An 18,338-nucleotide genomic window follows, 5' to 3' on the forward strand; every position below is an offset into this window, starting at 1 on the left:
CTCTCTCTCTCTGTCTCTTTCAGGATCTGGATCTTTCACCTTCAGGAAACAATTCCAACTCCTCATTTATCAGTCTGTTTAGCCTTCTCTTCTCTTTCAGATCTGATCTTTCACCTTCAGCCAGGCATGAATTCCAAAACTAATGTTTCTCAGTCTGTTTAGCCCTCCTCTCTCTCTCTCTCTCTCTCTCTCTCTCTTTCTTCAGGATCTGGATCTTTTTCAAATTCAGGCCAGGCATAAATTCCAAACTTACTTCCTTTCATCTGTTTAGCTCCTCTCTCTCTCTCTTTCAGGATCTGGATCTTTCACCTTCAGCAAATTCCAAACCCTCATTTATCATCTGTTTAGCTCCTCTCTTCTTTCAGGATCTGGATCTTTCACCTTCAGGGCCAGGTATAAATTCCAAAACTTACTGTTTCTCGTCTGTGTAGCTCTGCTCTTAGCTCTCTCTCTCTCTCTCTCTCTCTTCTCTTTCAGATCTGATCTTTTCACCTCAGGCATAAATTCAAACTCCTCATTTATCGTCTGTTTAGCCCATTTCTCTCCCTTTTAGATCTGGATCTTTTCACCAGGCCCGTCATAACAAATCCCAAACTCCCCTCATTTATCGTCTGTTTAGCCTCTTTCTCTCTTCAGGATCTGGACCTTTTCACATCAGGCCAGGCATAATTCCAAACTCCTCTGTTTCTCGCCTGTTTAGCTCCCTCTCTCTCTCTCTCTCTCTCTCTCTCTCTCTCTCTTTCAGGATCTGGATCTTTTCACCTTCAGGCCAGGCATAAATTTCAAACTCCTTCGTTTATCATCTGTTTAGCTTCTTTCTCTCTCTCTCGCTTTCAGGATCTGGATCTTTTAACCTTCAGGCATAAATTCCAAACTCCCTCGTTTCTCGTCTGTTTAGCTCCTCTCTCTCTCTCTTTCAGGATCTGGATCTTTTCACCCTCAGGCATAAATTCCAAACTCCCTCGTTTCTCGTCTGTTTAGCTCCTCTCTCTCTCTCTTTCAGGATCTGGATCTTTTTCTACCTTCTCAATAGGCACATACCCAAACCCTCATTTATCGTCTGTCAGCCCTCTCTCTCTCTTTCAGGATCTTATCTTTTTAACCAGGCCAAGCATAAATTCCAAACTTACTCCTCGTCTGTAGCTCTCTCTAGTCTCTCCTCTCTCTCTCTCTTCAGATCTGGATCTTTTCTACCTTCAGGCATATAAATAAAACCCCTCATTTATCGTCTGTTTAGCCTATTTCTTCTCTCTTTTTAGATCTGACTGATTTTTTCGTCTGTTTACTTGGATCTTTTCAGGGCCAGGCATGAATTCCAAACTCCCCTCGCTTCTCGCCTGCTTAGCCCCTCTCTCTTCTGTCCTTCTCTCTCTTTTCAGATCTGGATCTTTTCACCTTGAGGCATAAATTTAAACTCCTGCTTATCATCTGTTTAGCTTCTGAATTGTTAGGATCTGGATCTTAACCTTCAGGCATAAATCAAAACTCCCCTATTTCTCGTCTGTTTAAAACCTTTCTTGGCTCTTTTGGATCTTTTCACCTCAGGCAAGCAAATTCCAAACTCCTCGTTTCTCGTCTGTTTAGCTCCTCTCTCTTTCAGGATCGATCTTTCACCTTCAGGCCAGGCATAAATTTTAAACTCCTTTCGTTTATCATCCGTGCACCTCTCTCTCTCTCTCTGTCAGGATCTGGATCTAACTACCTTGTAGTTTTCCTCCCAGTTCCACCTGTTTAGATCCTTGTCTCTCTCTCTCTTTAGGATTGGGATCTTTTAACTCTGCAGTCCAACTAAGTTCCAACTTCTCCTCTTATCTGTTTAGCTATATCTCTCTATATCTATCTATTCAGGATCTGGATATATACCTTACATATATATATATAAATTCCAAACTCTAAGTTTCTCGTCTGTTTAGCTAACTCTCTCTCTCTCTCTCTCTCTCTATTTCTCTCTCTCTCAGGATTTTTTCACTTTCAGGCGTAAGCTCAGCCCTCGCTTCTCGTCTGCCATGTCCTCTCTCTTTCAGGATCTATCTTGAGGCATAAATTTAAAATAGGACATTGATCTCCGGATGATGAATTGCCAGGGGAGAATTTTGCTGGCAAGCAAAACTTTAATATTCGCTGGTCGTGGAAAACCGTCCGTGGCTGGTTTTGATCCTTTTTAACTGTGCCAAGTTTTCCGGCATTTCATTCACCTTTTTCAACTCATTAGACGGTTAGTTCCGTCAGTGCACCTCGGGTGCACTGTAGGCATTACTAAGGGATGTTTGTAGTTTTGCAGTTCCACCTTTTGGTGATCCTTGTACTAAATCTCATATATTTTCTATATCTGTGTCTGTGTCCACTGAACTCCTCTTATATTTATATAGATATATATATATATATATATATATATATATATATATATATATATGTATATATATATATATAATATATATATATATATATATATATATGTGTGTTGTGTGTAATAGTATAAATTACTAATATATATATATATAAAACTATGTGTTGTGTGTGTGTGTGTGTGTGTGTATGAAAGCTATATAACTTTTTAAAATAAAAATTGTTCTGATACCATTAGCAGAATCACTAAAAGGACTCTTTTAACTATTATATATATATATATATATATATATATATATATATATATATATATATATATATATATATATATATATATATATATACATATACATACACACATATATATATATTATAATGTGTTTTACATTTTCAAAAATTCATCTTAAACAAAATCATAAAAACCTCATTTTAAAGTTGAAAAAAACTTATTTTCTTTCTTGTGAAATTCCATTCTTATCGTTTTCATTTCTCTCGTCGTTCGACACTCTCTTATCTACCGTCTCACCTTTTCTCCCTTTTCACATTTTTTTTCTTTCTCTCACTCATCTTCCTCCCTTGACGCATCACTTTTACTGAATGTATCAAATGCTTCCGTTCACTTTTGGTGTCATCTATTTTTTCACCGCACACTGAAATCCCGGAAAAGAAAAATATTAAAAAATGTTACTTCTTGTTTTTTAACTTTTACCAGCGAAAGCTTTTCGCTCTTAAAGCGGATAAGCTTCCAGCCCATTCAGTTGGATAGGTTTTATTGTAACCGAACACAAAAACCCACACACACATACACTCACACACACACACATACACAAACACAAATTTTATATAAGCAGCTTTGGAAATTTTCAACCTGTATGAGTTGATCGCGAAGAATATTTTCATTAGCTCGCAATCGACTGAATTATGAGAGAGAGAGAGAGAGAGAGAGAGAGTAAATTATATAGGCATCGTCAATAACACTTTCATTCTATTCTTAGAAAAAGGTAACTTTAACACAATAGAATTTTGTACATAAAGACACAATAAAGTCGTCATCAAAGGCATTTTAATTTGACAAAAAAAGACTTAGAAGATAAATAAATAAATAAATAAACACCAGTGAAATAAAGAGTGAATTACTTATTTTTTACTCGTTCTCTCACTTCTACTACCCTTTGTCATTTTTATTAATGGTTTTCTTTTCACTTACCAGGTTATATTATAATTAAAAATAAATATAAAATAACCATTCATGATACTCCCAAATATGCATAAATCAGGAATGGTCTCCTCTCATAATAATGGCTGCAAAATAAGTAATCAAACTTCGCTTTCATAAAGGAGTGTTAACTCAACAATTACTTCATACATTCCAATTTTGGCTTAGGTCCACATCTCATCGCCATCCTCGTATTCTGTGACTCACCTCTTCTCGCATCCAGCTTCGTCAAATGCTTTCACCAGCCTCCAATATCTCTTCACCATCGCCAGTCAGTGCTGTAGCCATCTGCAAACATCGCCATTTCAATTGAATGCTCAAGTCATTTTCTTAACCAATAATTTCCAACAAACACACAATATAAATACAAATACATATATACATTCATATATATATATATATATATATATATATATATATATATATATATATATATATATATATATATATATATATATATATTGTTGTTAGAATTTATTATCATTTTTACTGTAGATACATATGTACTGTTATAGGCACAATGTCTTCCGAACTTCTCAAATTCTTCGAGCTTTTTTTTTGGATACGCTTGCCACTACAAAGCCTTAAGATTGAAGTGCAAGAAATATGAAGAAATTATGATGTCCGGTCGCGGGAAACGAACCCGAGTCCCATAATCACAACGGGGTCACGTTGCCGACCTGATCACGAGAAGGATGAAAGTCTATTGCCTCTCATACATTCATATACCTGTCGAGAAGCTAAGAGGGCATTGTGGCTATTACAATTACGTATGTATCTGGTAAAAAGTGACCAGTGGATTCTACATATATATATTTCAGCCTAAAAAGCAATAAAAAATGATTGCCCATTTGGCTTTGATGGTGAGGATGGGTCTATTCCAGCTGTGATAAATATATCTGAAAACGACAGGTATATGTATGTACGAGCAGCAACAGACTTTTATCCTTCTCATGATTAGGTCGGGAACATGATCCCGTTGTGGTTATGGGACTTGGGTTCATTTCCCGGTACCGGACATCATAATTTCTTTATATTTCTTGCACTTGGATCTTAAGGCTTGGTAGTGACCAGCATATCCAAAAAAGTGCGAAGAATTCAAGAAGCTAAGAGGGCACTGTGGCTATTACAATTACATATATATATATATAAATATATATATGTGTGTGTGTGTATGTATATGTACATATATACTCGTATCTGAGGACGAAATGTTCCTCAGCCGAGTTTGTTTTATTGATAAGGCAACCTTTCACGTTCCAGGGAAACTGAACGCACATAATGTGAGAATCTGGGGATCAGAACATCCCCCTGTGAATGGGGAACTTCACTGAGATTTGGCCTTTTGACTGAATATGTGGCACCACAACTAGATGACCTTCAACCAACCATCATTTTTCAGCAAGATAGCGCACCAACACATTGACGACTGCATGTCCGTGGGTTCCTAAATCAAACATTTCCAGACTGGCGGATTGGAAGGGATGGCCCAATTCTCTGGCCTTCTATCTGTGGGTTACGTTAAAGATATCGTGTATCGAACAAAGATACAGGACTTCACTGATCTCAACGATCACCGACGATGCCATTGCCACCACTGATGAGGCTATGCTACAGCAATATGGCAAGAAATCGAGTATGTCTTGATGTGCTTTGAAAATAACTAATGGTGCCTAAATAGAGGTATATTAAATTAGGCAAAAACTTCAATATCTACTCTCATTTTGTAATAATTTCCACATATGTGTCTGTTCATATATATATATATATACATATATATATATATATATATATATATATATATATATATATTATATATATATATATATATATATATATATATATATATATATATATATATATATATATATATATATATATATATATATATATAATATATACACACGCATATATATATAATATATAATACACAGAATATATATATATATATATATATATATATATATATATATATATATATATATATATATATATATATATATACATATATACAGGGTGCCCATAAAGTCTCTTTACAACTTCAAAAATATATTACAAAAGCAAATGAATAGGCAAATATGTGGAAATTATTACAAAATGAGGATTAGATATTAAAGTGTTTTTGCTTTATTTAATACACCCTATATATAAGCACCATTAGTTGCACAGCACATCAAGATTTGCACTGATTTCTGCCATGTTCGGCTGCAGCATAGCCTCTCATCAGGTGGTAAATGGCATCAGTGATCTTTTGCTTGAGATCAGTGATTTCCATATCTCTTGTTAGATATGATACATCTTTTAACATAACCTCTACAGAAGGAACCAGGGGAGGATATCTGCCAAGAAGATGGCCAGGGAATTGGGCCATCCCTTCCAATCCGCCAGTCTGGAAATGTTTGATTTAGGAACCCATGAACATACAGTCCTCAATGTTGTGGTGCACCATCTTGCTGGAAAATGATGGTTGGTTGAAGGTCATCTAGTTGTGGTGCCACAAATTCAGTCACAAGGTCAAGGTAAACATCTGCAGTAATTGATATCTCGTTGAAGAAAAATGGACCAAAGATTCGATTGCACAAGATCCCACACCACACATTCACCTTAGGACTATCAGTGAAGTTCCCTAGTCGCATGGGGATGTTCTGATCCCCAGATTCTCACATCATGTGTGTTCAGTTTCCCTGCAACATGAAAGGTTGCCCCATCACTAAAACAAACTCGGTTGAGGAAAGTTTCATCCTCAGAAATTCGTTCCAGCATGTTTACTACAAACTATTTTCGTCTAGGTTTATCATTTCGCTCGAGTGCCTGTATGAGTTACACTTTGCAAGCGTACAATCGCAGGTTCTTGTGTAGGACTTTGTGCACTGTTGAACGTGGTAGCTGTAAGTGTCTGGCAGCAGTACGGATGGACTTTGAAGGAGAACGATCAAAGTCTTGTCTTACATGATCTATGTTTTCCTTAGATGTTCTTGGTCGTCCACTCCTCCCTTTATCCAGCATTGTCCCTGTCTCCATAAATTTCTTGTGCCATGCACGAATTGACGGAAGTGAAGGTAGATCTCTTCCATACTCAGTTCTGTATTTTCTCCGAGTCTGCGTATCCGATTTTGTTTCAATAAACCATGACACACATTGTGTCTTTTATTGAGGAGTAGCCATTTTTTGGGGTTCATTTAACAGCAATTTTTTCATCAACAGGTACTTGAAATATACAAATGCAATGTGATTAAAAAAACTTTGATAACTGCTGAGTATATAGAACAAAATCTGATAAGATTTCATTAATGGCTTTTTGTAATAAATTTTTTTAAAAATTGTATGAGACTTTTATGGACACCTTATATATATATATATATATATATATATATATATATATATATATATATATATATATATATATATATATATGTGTGTGTGTGTGTGTGTGTGTGTGTATAATATATATTATATATTTATATATATACATACATATATATATATATATATATATATATATGTATATGTATATATATATATATATAATAGTTTTCAGCTTATTATAAAATATGAATTGAAAGTCAATTTAAACTTTTCTCTGCGTAAAAGTTCCTTTGCATAAAAATAGAAAGACTGAATAAAATCTAAAAAAATTATACAATTAAAAAGTAATCATGTGGTCCTTTCTCTATTGACTAAAAGGCTGAATAAATGAAAAATATATATCACATACAATCATCAAGGTATATTTAAGTACCTTCAAAAATACTAAATAAAAACTTTAAATGGAAAATACAAAACAATGTATTTCCTACGTGCGATGGCCTTTGTATCAGAAGCTGATAATTCTTCATTTCCCCTCAAAAGAGTTTCATTGTTTCTGACCAAACATCTAGCCGTGACAGCACTTCTGTCATTTCTAGTATTACACTGTACTTAAAAGGTACTTCATAAATTATATAGGGAACTCGACAGATAAACAGATATTTTCAAACGACAGGCACCAGCCAACTCTGGACATCCTTATCTGTCACCAATTAAACGAAAAACCCTCGAAGGAAACAAAAGAAGTCTGAGCTACGCGACGACACTTTTCCTTTGGCGGAATGATTCGGGCAGCCAGTTCCGGCCGCAGGACAATGTTATTGTTGTTTCCTTGCGATCGTCAATATCGGTTGTCAATAACCGCAAGCACCTCCCATCGACTTTGCAAACACAGACGGAACTGGCTACGGTCGTGGAACGGAAGGAAAAGGTGGTACACAGACGTCGAGCTTTCGTGGAACAGCAGACAGAGTTCCAATTGTATATTTGCAGTCAGGTATATTTTAACAAACGCGTCGTATTCATCATAAAGATGTGTAATCTCTTTCAAAAACTTACAGACTTACATCAACCAAACTAAAAGCGGGTTAGATACCAAATTGGGGAATGGGAATATAAGATTTAGGCCAAACGCCTAGCACTGGGACCTATGAGGTCATTCAGCGCTGGAAAGGAAATTGAGTGTAGAAGTTTTGAAAGGCGTAACAGGATGAAAATCTCGCAGTTGCATCATGAAATGATTGTTAGGAGAGGGTGGATAGCAAGATGGAGGAAAGATAATATGAATGGACGGACAGTAAAAGTAATGACAGGGGTTGCAGCTAGGGGCCTAAGAAGGGACGCTGCAAAGAACCTTTAGTAATGCCTACAGTGCACCGCGTGAGGTGCACTGATGGCACTAACCCCTACGGTGTAGATACCAAATTATCAGGGAAAATCAAACTAGATAACTCTATATAATCTCATCTACTTTCACCCAAATTATTAGGGAAAATTAAACTAGGGAATTTCAAGTCAATGGCACCTATAGGCTTGTGCTGTATGAATAAGGGCTTATCTTTTGAATAATGCCAATATGTAATCTTATCTATCTACATTATCTGGTAAGCTGGAGAGAATATTGCTGAACAAAAGTCAGAAATATGAATGTATTTTGATGACATTTTCTTTATACATAGTCACTTAAAGGAAAAAAACATCGCTTTCAGAAGCCTATCTAGATACCTGCATGAATTATAGCGAGGGTCATTAATGACCATCATCATATTTTACTGACATCAAAACCCCAATATATTGATGATCTGCAGTATGTGCTCGCAAATTTATTTTTTTTAGTTTTTTTTTATCTAGTGAGTGCTATTAGCGACCCTAAACTAGTGTGTTGGGGAAGGCAGGAAATACGATCAGTTTTCCATTTGCGAGATAATTTGGTCTTATTAAACCGAGTGGTGTAGGTCCGAGGGTTTTCGACATTTTGAAAACCGAAAAAAAAAAATTGGAGCATTTTTGCGTTGGGTGATGAAACTTTTGCAAAAATAAAAAAAAAAAAGTCTTTCAATAGACGACATGGTAGTTGATAACTTTAAACGTATCATTGAATTAGAAAAATACTCGAGGAGGACATAAATACTTTCGAAAAGCATAGATTATACAGTACAGGAAGTCATCTGACACACGGTTCACCAAAACAATCTTTCAGGTTTATCTTCAAGGCGGATAAAGGTTACCCGAGGTTACGTTACCCTTGAATCTGCTTTACATAATGTATAATAAAGCACAGATTTACGGAGAGACAAAGGACCAAATAATAATAATAATAATAATAATAATAATAATAATAATAATAATAATAATAATAATAATACAGTAAGTGCTGAATAAGAATATGCATCAGATGCTTTCAATACCTGTTATATAGTGTTTTAATAATAATAATAATAATAATAATAATAATAATAATAATTGAATATATATAGTTTTATCTATCTTTCATATCACTAGAAAGATAGAGAGAACTCAATATAAACTGAATTCAGCCGATGCATATATCGCTTTCAACACTCCATGTTTAAAAGAGGGTCTCTCCTACTTACATACAATAATAATAATAATAATAATAATAATAATAATAATAATAATAATAATAATAATAATAATGAAATCAGTGCTGGACGGGAAATAGAATTTGTCTTGGAAATCAGTGCTGGACGGGTAATAGAATTTATCTTAACACATTATGAGAGGATTAATAATGCAAGAATGAGACAATTCAGGACCAAAATTTGACGAAATAACACAAATATACTCTCAGCATCTTCTTCCACTTTATCACGTGTTGTAATCTATAACCATTATCTAGCAAGCAATTTCCTCATGACAGAGTGGCTATAACTCTTGAGGTGTTGTACTAGATCTCTCTCTCTCTCTCTCTCTCACACACACACACACACACACACACACAATGATGGAATGATAATAAATCTCCAGATGTTGCACTGGAAATAACAGCTCTCTCTCTCTCTCTCTCTCTCTCTCTCTCTCTCTGACTAGTCATATGCTTATATATCTGGTAAGTCAATGGCACTTAATGTACAGCGAAAATAATTCAAAACAGACACTATCTTTATATCATGGGAATGATATCAAATTATTTCTGAACCTGAATAAAATTGTTGGAATAACGAGGCTTGTTACCTGGATCCAATCCTTTTTATCAAAATACGAATCAATACTTTTTATTTTACCTTTAGACAGGTATAGAATTCCTGCTGCCGATGAACAACACTTTAAAATATTATTCTTTTTTCCAATTCATAAAATTATTATCACCAATCCCTTACAGTTCTCTCCCCCAAGGGACCGCCTCCTCCCCTCCTCTCTCTCTCTCTCTCTCTCTCTCTCTCTCTGTCTTCTTCTTATGGATAAAACCGATATTGACGCATTACTCGAATTCACACCATTCATTAGACGTCTTTGTTATGCTGACTCACCTTCATCCTCATTTCACTAATGCTTCTTCTTCTACTTCTTCTTCTGTCCCTTTTCTATTCAGAACTCGAAACCTTTCTCAGCGTGTGCCTTATCTCATTTTATACTATCAGTAAAAGGAAAATGTTAATCACTGTTTATATTTACTCTTTTAAATAGAATTTTTTATGATAAAATTTATTATTTAAATACTTTCTATTATGATAGCTGTATTCCCGCTTCAGGCGGGAGGACGATAGTGTGAAAAGCAAACAAAAAATAATAGGATCGTCTAGTTTCAATGGCCTATTCACCCATCCCTTTCGAGAGCTAAGTATTTAAAAAATTAAATGGCTGGGACTGAAAAATGTTTGTTGTAGCTCTGTTGTAGCCTGCTAAAGAAAGAATTTAATGATGTTATCTGTAGAGGCATGGCAGGAAAGCCCTTCAGCGTGAGTTCCAAGACCCATATACTGCCCACTGTCTTTGAGACAGTGCACTAGTTTGACTCCTCTGTAGTTAAGATAGACTTTCTGCATTCCTTTGAAAACCTTTGCTGGTAAGAGACGGTAGTCTCTCTCCATGCAGTCATTGAAGCATGGGAGGTTTTGTGAAACTCATACCTCCTGGCTGTTTGAGAAGACTCTTCTGGTGGAAGAAGCCTTAGGCTATCTACTAACAAATGCAGGGGGTCTGGGAATCATTCTCAGGGTGGCCACCAAGGGGTCACTAAAGTCGTGCGTGAATTCACAGCTGTACAGATTTTGCTAGTACTTTGTATCATAGCAAAGGGGAGATAAGCATAGAAGTCTAGATAAGACCAGTCTAAAAGCATTGCATTAACTGCCCTTGCCTGAGGATCCTGAACTGGGGAGCAGTACACTGGCAGGTGATTGGTGGACCTGGCGGTGAACAGGTCCAGTAGAGGAGTGCCCCATAGCTTCCACAGGTCCTTGCGACTTGTGGATGCAAGGTCCATTCGGAAGACAGAATCAGGTCCTTCCTGGTTAGCTGGTCTGCCACAATGTTCCTTTTTCCTGGCACAAACTCGAGTAACAGAAAGACCTTCCTTTCTTCTGTTTACTTTTCACTCTAGTGTCCTCCCACCTGACGTGGGAATACAGCAATCATAATAGAGAGGTAAGATTCATCTACAAAATATTTGTTTGTTGACTGCCTACAACAAATACGCAAACTTAGAAACAAAAATATCCGGATTGTGGTTCCTTTTTCTCATTAAGATAGTGTCTCAAGCAAGGCAGTGCTTTTCAAAAATGAAAAAACTTCAGAAAAACAAACAAAATACACAAATTTGAAAGGATCAATATGATAATTGAGACAGGAACATGGATATAACAATTTATTGCACCATCATCCTATCAAATTTATCAACGTGTTTGATAAGAGTACGCACCACAAAACCACTATTGTTTATCAAAGACTACAAGGTAAAAATAAAAATATTTCAAAATATATACTGAATTACAAAACAGGTAGCAAGGATTAGCATTACTGAAATCACAACTTGTACAAAAGACATTAAAAGGGAAAGTATCATCTTAATAACATTTTCATCTGTTACTCTGGTAAAACAGCTTCATCTTATGCATGAAACTACTGCCTTGCAAACTCACACAGATATACCTTGTGTTCAACTGTATGTGAGAGATAACGGACATCATCATTAACAGGTTGGAAATGGCAACAAGGTACTGCCACTTGAAAAAATTTAGGACCCATCTATGACTGGTCAGACGGTCTGACTGTTATGCCTTTTTCTCAGTATGAGACTTCCCTTCTGACTACATGTACACTGAACAGCGTGGCATATTCTCTACGAATCATCTTTGTTCCTTTCAAACATACAACACTAACTATACCGAATATCTTTGTCTTCTTCAAAATTCTTTTCCACTGAATTACAAAAACTCAAAAGTGATTTAATGAGCCATAAAAAGACAGCCCTTAGCCCAAACACATTCATGGCATAGGGATCATGTAAAAATGTGACAGCTTAACGAAAAAAATGGAGAGGATGTGGTATCCAGAGTGTGGAAAACAAGAGGTCTCAAAAACTGATATGGTTTGGTCATTTGATGAGATGGGATGAAGAACAGATACTCAGAAAAGCATTTGGTATCGAATTTGTAAGATGAATACTGATAGAAAGCCTACAAAATAATGGCAAAGGCCATGAATGAAGACTTGACCTGACTGGAATTCAGGCAAAAAAAGTGCATTGAACAGAAGTGACCAGCAAAAAAATGTACTTCACTGACGCATCTGGCTGGCATTCCTGAATGTTGCCCAGTTCTAAAACACTAGCCAAATAATGCAACCTACTGATAAATTTCCCTGACCTGAATACTAAGAGGAAGGATGGCTGCAATTTACATCAGAATTTCAGTAAAGCCTTCTTGAGTCATTAACAGGAAACCCTCACAAGACTGGAGAAACAGGATTGAATCCAATTTAGGAGTGACTTGCAATGGTACCTCATCCCTTGTCAGTATTCTAAAAGAGGATCCTAAGATTTCCAGAATTCATGACGACCTATCCCTGAGGGAAAAAAAAGCAACCGAAATATTGTTCTCTTAATGGAAGATTTTTTGTATGTGCAAAGTTATTTTTAAATCATTCTTAATTCTTAAAGATCACTTCTTTACAATAAATATCCTCTCTCATACCCATGGCATGACTGTAAAAAACCAGGATTATCTTTGGTGTAGCTGTGGAACTGCCTCCCTGAGGCTTTTCTAATAACTGATCTCTTTTTGTATTTTCCTTTACCTTCTGTTGCTTCTTTCGAAAGAACACCACATTCTTTGGAAGCTTGAATTTCAAGTCAATGGCCCCTGTGAGCCTGTTCCACTGAATACGGTTCATCTTCTAAATAACAGTTAAAAGTTAAAGTCCTCCTGCGCCTTTGTAGACCATATAGGTAGGTGCTGATCTGTTTCAGGCTGACAGCCAATGGGGACCAGCCCTGAGGCTGGTGGTATCTATTCTCCCACTGAACCTCGGGTTTGGGACCGCTAGATTGACGGGCCGCCAGGATTTTTGCAGTGGTGCAATACGAGCCATCAGTGAGCGGCGGAATTTGAACCCCATAATAATAATATTGGATGCCGTGGCAGAGTGGTTTAGCTCATCGATGGACTGGTTAAGCAACATTGGGGCTGGTCAGTCGTTGGATGGGTGACTGCTCTCCTTGGCGTTGATTCTTTGGGAGAGACTTTACCACAATTTCCTCAGTCTACTCAGCTGTAAATGAGTACCTATTCCCGATGGGATAGGGTCCAGCTATGGGTTAAATAGCAAAACTCAGCAATGATGGAAAGAAATGGAAGAATAAACAACAAAGGCATAAATGGAACCTCTGGCAGCAGCGGAGCTTTGTCCAGCAACCAGGTATACAGACAGCCCAATCGACGGGAGGACGGCCAGGCACTTGGAGGTTGTCATCCAGCAACTGACCACCACAACGAGAGTAACCAGCAACCAGAGACTGGAACCCAAAGATGCAAACCAGAAAAGAAGAAATGGACAAAAGAAGAAAAAATAAGGAAATAGAAGTAAGTAAACTGTATTACATCCTGAACAGAAAGAGGATATAGAAGAAGACTGTCAACATCTGGAATGAGAGAAATAACACCTCTCAAACAGAACAGAGGCTGGCAGACCAAGTAAGGAACATAAAGAAAAGAGCTGGCTCTCCACAACAGAAAGAGAGGAACTGGAAAGAGAAATAACACCCTCAAACAGAACAGAGGAAGACAGACTAAGTAGATGATGACATAAAAAAAGAAGATGAGCTACCATAACAGAAAGAGAGGAACTGGAAAGAGAAACACAGAAGTCAAATGGGTGGAAAAGACTGAGACTGGCATGCAAGGAATATAAAGAAAAGAACTGGCCTCCCAACAGAATGAGAGGAACTGGAAAAGAGAAACAACACCTCAAAACAGAAAACACAGACCAAGTTAAGGAATATAAAGAAAAAGAGCTTGATCTCACAACAGAAAGAGAGAACTGAAAGAGAAACAACACCCTCAAACAGAACAGAGGCTGACAGACCAAGTAAGGAACAGAGACAAAAAAGATAGCTTCCACAACAGAAAGAGAATAAAACTGAAAGAGAAACAACACCCTCAAACAGAACAGATCTGACAGAATGAGTTAGGAATATAAAGAAACAGCTGGTTGCAAGTCCATAACAGAAAGAGGGGAACTGGAAAAGAGATAACACACTCAAACAGAACATCAGAGGCTGGCAGACCAGGGTAAGGAACATAAAGAAAAGAACTGGTATTACAATAACAGAAAGAGAAAAACTTGAAAGAGAAACAACACCTCAAACTGAATTAGCCCAAGTAACAAAAATTGAAAGAGCAGGCACAATCTAAGAAAGAGCTGGCTCTCCATAACTGGAAAGAGGAAAGAGAAACAACACCCTCAATAAATGAATAACAGAGGCTGGCAGACCAAGTGGTTATAAAGAAAAGAGCTGGTGAGAACAGAAAGAGAGGAACTGGAAGAGAAACAACATGTCTCAAACAGAACAGAGGCTGAGCAGACCTCATGTGGAATATAAAGAAAAAGAACTGGTCACAACAGAAAGAGTAGCAAAAGAGAAACAACACCATCAAACAGAACAGAGGCTGGCAGACCAAGTAAGGAACATAAAGAAAAAGAGCTGGCTAATCCACAACAGAAAGAGAGGAACTGGAAAGAGAAATAACACCCTCAAAAAAGAACAGAGGCTAGCAGACCAAGTAAGGAACATAAAGAAAAGAACTGGCTCTCCATAACAGTGGAGAGGAACTGAAAGAGAAACAAACCCCCTCAAAAACAGATGGACAGAGGGGTGCAGGCATGAAGTAAGGCATAAACGAAAAAGAGCTGGCTCTCCATAACAGAAAGAGGAACTGGAAAGAGAAACAACACCTCTCAAACAGAACAGAGGTTGACAGACCATGCAGGAACATAAAGAAAAAAAGAGCTGGTTGCCGCCGATATAACAGAAAGAAGAGGAACTGGAAAGAGAACCAAACCGTCAAAACAGAACAGAGGCTGGCAGACCAAGTAAGGAACATAAAGAAAAGAACTGGCTTCTCCACAACAGAAAGAGAGAACTGGAAAGAGAAACAACACCCTCAAACAGTACAGAGGTTCCCAGACCAAGTAAGGGAATATAAGAAAGAGCTGGCGTCTCACAACAGAAAGAAAGGAACTAGAAAGAAAACAACACCTTTTCAAAAAGAACAGAGGAACTGGCAGACCAAGTAAGGAATTATAAAGAAAAGAACTATGAGGTACCATAACAGAAAGATAGAATGAGAGAAAAACAAACTCAGAAAGAACAGAGGAAATTTTAACACCTCAAACAGAACAGTTAGCCTTCCACACGGAGAAAGAGAAGAACTGGAAAAAAGGAGAAACAACACCTCCTCAAACAGAATTCAGAGCCTATCCATTAAGGAATAGGGAAAAAGGCAGAGCTGGCTCTCCATAACAGAAAGAAAGGAACTGAAAGAAATAACACCCTCAAACAGAACAGAGGCTGGCAGACCACGAGAGAACATAAACAAAAGAGCTGGCTCTCCATAACAGAAAAAAGGAACGGGAAAGAGAAATAACACCCTCAAACAGAACAGAGGCTGGCAGACCAAGCTTAAGAATATAAAAAGAACTGCCCTCCATAACAAGTTAGGAACTGAAAGAGAAATAAATAACCTCAAACAGTGAATACAGACCTTGGCTAACCAAGTAAGGAATATGTGATAAAGAGACTTGGCTGTCCACAACAGAAAGAGAGAACTGGAAAGAGAAATAACACTCACAGAACAGAACTAAGAGAATACAGACCAAGTAATTGAACGCATATAGAAAAAAGAATTGGCTTCTCCATAATAAAAGATAGGATGGGAAGAGAAATAACACCCTCAAACAGAAAGAGGCTGGCACGACCTCGCGGGCAAGGAATATAAAGAAAAGAGCTGGCTCTGCACAAAGGAAAAAAAGAGGAACTGGAAAGAATACAACATCCTCAAACAGAACAGAGGCTGGCAGACCAAGTAAGGAATATAAGGAAAAAGAACTGGCTGCTCCATAACAGAAAGATAGGAACTGAAAAGAGAAATAAAACCCTCAAACAGAAACAGAGGCTGGCAGACCAAGTGTAGTGAACTTATAAAAGAAAGAGCTGGAACTCCACAACAGAAGAGAGGAACTGGAAAGAAATAACACCTCAAACAGAACAGAGGCTGGCAGACCAAGTATGGAATATAAGGAAAAAAAGTTTATCATAACAGAAAGATAGGAACTGAAAGAGAAATAACACACATCAAACAGAACAGATGCCGATGCGAACACTTAAAGATAAAGAATATAAAGAAAAGAAGCAGAGTCTAATTCACAACAGAAAGAGAGATCCGAAGAAGAGAAATAAGGAAAGAATCAGACTTTCCAGAAAGAGAGGCCTAGAAAGAGAAAACCAGCCCTCAAACAGAAAAATGCTATGAATATTAGAAAAAAAGAACTTTTTTTTGCATAAACAGAAAGATAGAACTGAAAGAGAAATAACACCCTCCAATAGAATCCTAAGAGGCTGGCAGACCAAGGAACGAATATAAAGAAAGATCTGGCTACTCCAGAAAAGAGAAGATAGGAAAAATGAACTAACACCCCTCAAAACAGAACAGAGGCTGACAGACCAAAGGAATAAGGAAAAGAACTGGCCCTCCATAACAGAAAGAGAGGAACTGGAAAGAGAAATAACACTTCAAACAGAACAGAGGTTGGCAGACTAAGTAAGGAATATATGAAAAAGAACTGGCTCTCCACAACAGAAAGAGAGAACTGGAAAGAGAAATAACACCTCAAACAGAACAGAGTTTGGCAGACCACAATCAAGGAATATAAGGAAAAAGAACTGGCTCTCCACAACAGAAAAAAGAGACTGGAAAGTGGTCTGGTAAAACAAGGTATACTCAAACAGAACTTAGAGGCTGGTGACATCAAGTAAGTTGAATATATGAAAGAACTGCTTCTACAATAGAAAGAGGAACTGGAAAGAGAAATAACACCTCATAATGAACAGAGGCTGGGACAAGAGCAAGGAATGATAATGCGAAAAGAACTGGTTCTCCACAAACAGAAAGATAGGAACTGAAAGAGAAATATTGAACCTCAAACAGAACAGAGGCTGGCAGACCAAGTAAGGAATATAAGAAAAAGAGCTGCCTCCACAACAGAAAGCCTTGAACTGAAAAGAGAAATAACACCCTCAAACAGAACAGAGGCTGGCAGACCAAGTAAGGGAATATAAAGAAAAGATCTTGTTCTCCACAACAGAAAGAGAGGAACTGGAAAGAGAAATAACACCTCAAACAGAACAGAGGCTGTGTTGCAGACCAAGAATATAAAGAAAAAGAAGGGTTTCTCCATAACAGAAAGAGGAAGGAAAGAGAAATAACACCCTCAAACAGGAACAGAGGCTGGCAGAGGTAAGGAATATAAGGAAAAAGAACTGGCTCTCCACAACAGAAAGAGAGGAACTGGAAAGAGAAATAACACCCCTCAAACAGAACAGAGGCTGGGACAACAAGTAAGGAACATAAAGAAAAAGAGCTGGCTCTCCTCAACAGAAAGATAGGAACTGGAAAGAGAAATAACACCCCTCAAACAGAACAGAGGCAAAAGACCAAGGAATTATAAAGAAAGAGCTGCATTCCACCAGAAAGAGAGGAACTGGAAAAGAAATAACACCCTCAAACAGAACAGAGGCTGGCAGACCAATTAAGTAATATAAAGAAAAAGAGCTGGCTCACACAACATGAGAAAGAGAGAACTGGAAAGAGAAATAAACAACCTCAAACAGAACAGAGGCAGGCAGACCAAGTATGAACATAAAGTGAAGAACTGCTCTCCACAACAGAAAGAGAGGAACTGGAAAGAATAAACCTCCCTAAACTGAACAGAGGCTGGCAGAATGCTAAGG

The 18,338-nt window shown here is 37.3% G+C and overlaps 1 protein-coding gene across 3 annotated transcripts in view; it reads right to left on the reverse strand.

Moving 5' to 3' along the window:
* The window catches only part of LOC136855369 (uncharacterized), a 128,441-nt gene that overhangs the window by 101,098 nt on the left and 9,005 nt on the right, over positions 1-18,338 (reverse strand). For all 3 annotated transcript variants that reach the window (XR_010858000.1, XM_067132290.1, XM_067132289.1), the window contains exon 2: positions 3,770-3,850. The gene's annotated coding sequence lies outside the window, so the exon portion shown is untranslated. The remainder of the gene's footprint in view (positions 1-3,769; positions 3,851-18,338) is intronic.

The sequence above is a fragment of the Macrobrachium rosenbergii genome, chromosome 31, assembly GCF_040412425.1.
Source record: "Macrobrachium rosenbergii isolate ZJJX-2024 chromosome 31, ASM4041242v1, whole genome shotgun sequence".
Taxonomy (NCBI): domain Eukaryota; kingdom Metazoa; phylum Arthropoda; class Malacostraca; order Decapoda; family Palaemonidae; genus Macrobrachium; species Macrobrachium rosenbergii.